General features: G+C 60.2%; 1 protein-coding gene across 1 annotated transcript in view; it reads left to right on the forward strand.

Moving 5' to 3' along the window:
• The first annotated feature begins 954 nt into the window (after positions 1–954).
• PLTP (phospholipid transfer protein) overlaps positions 955–1,357 on the forward strand; it is an 11,222-nt gene continuing 10,819 nt past the window's right edge. The window contains 1 exon segment of the mRNA XM_007451635.1: positions 955–1,028. The gene's annotated coding sequence lies outside the window, so the exon portion shown is untranslated.

Consider the following 1,357-nt stretch of genomic DNA (forward strand, 5'->3'; position numbering starts at 1 on the left):
GGGTGACCGACCATCCCGGTTTCCCTGGGACTGAGGGGGTTCCCTGGAAGGGAGATTTTCTGTTTCAAAATCTGGGAAAGTTCTGGGCAAATTAGGAGGAATTGGTCATCATGCCTGGATTCGTGCTTTGGGCTAAATACATGTTCAAAAGACATTAATCATCGTTTCTCCTCTCCACTTTCATGCATTTGATAACAAAAAGGTAGCAAGCACCCACTCTGTGCCCGTCCTAGGAGCTGGGAACACCGATAGGCAGTACACGTGCAGAGAACCTAGCTCCAAAGTCTCACCAAAAATCCACAGTCCCTGGGGAAATGCCAAACCTCTCTCCAGGTGATTCCCGCAGCTTGTGTGCTGTCTTCCTGGGCTGACAGTATTTGGATGAACCCCAGTGGGAGAGGTCCCTGGGCCCTTAAGGTCCGCAGGCAGTGACACAGAGACAGTGGGCGTGGGGTGGCCGTGGGGCTTCCCATAGTGAAACCTGGCAAAGAGAGGTACTGAGATGATTCTGGGTGGAAGGGAAGGAAAAAAATGTGCCTTGGCATTGACTCTGTGGCTTGCCCTGGGCCTAAGAGGTAGTTCCTATTGTCACACACATTTTGCTGGATGAGGAAACTGAGGCTCAGGAACCCAAGTGAAATGACTTGTTCAGGACCATGCAGGAGGAGATGGGTAACCAGAATTTGAACCAAGGTCCCAGCAAAGCAGGGATTACTGGGGTTGGGCGGGCCGACTTCTGCACTTCCCTCCCTCCTGCCGGGCTTGGGTCCCCCACTTGTCTTGACAACGGCCAGGCTTGTCACGGGGCTTCGTACAGCCCTCTCCATCCTCCCGGCTGCCAGCGTCCCGCCCCATTCCCTCCCAACCCCTGAGGGAGGAGGGGAGAGTGGGAGAGAGGAGGGGGGGTCGGGGAGGCCCGTCTTTATAAAGGCGGCTGGAACAGCGCTGCCCGCCAGACCCCGCCGCCTGGATCCCCTGCTTTGCCCGCCGCCCCACGTGACCGCGCCGACCACCAGCTCCACCTTTGAGTGAGTTGGGGCGCGTCCCCATCCACCCCAGACCCTCGCCCGGCCGCGTGGTCTACTGAGCCCGGGGTGGGGGAGAGAGCCCCTGAAGGAGGGCGCTGAAACGGGGGGCACCAGGCAGAAGCCCGACGACAGGTATTTAGGACCTGGAGGAGCCGGGAGACCCGGGAGCCGGAGGTCGGGCCGGCAGCTTTCTCCCTTGGCTCCTCCGGCTCGGGGCCTAGGAGACCGCAAGCCACCCCCGAGGAATGCGCGTGCTGCCGTTCCCGTGGTAACGTGTAAGCCGCGCCCGCCCGCCGCGGAGGAAGAGGGAGGTTGTTGGGCGGCGGGGG

Source organism: Lipotes vexillifer, unplaced genomic scaffold (genome assembly GCF_000442215.2).
Source record: "Lipotes vexillifer unplaced genomic scaffold, Lipotes_vexillifer_v1.1 scaffold2049, whole genome shotgun sequence".
In the NCBI taxonomy this organism is placed as follows: domain Eukaryota; kingdom Metazoa; phylum Chordata; class Mammalia; order Artiodactyla; family Lipotidae; genus Lipotes; species Lipotes vexillifer.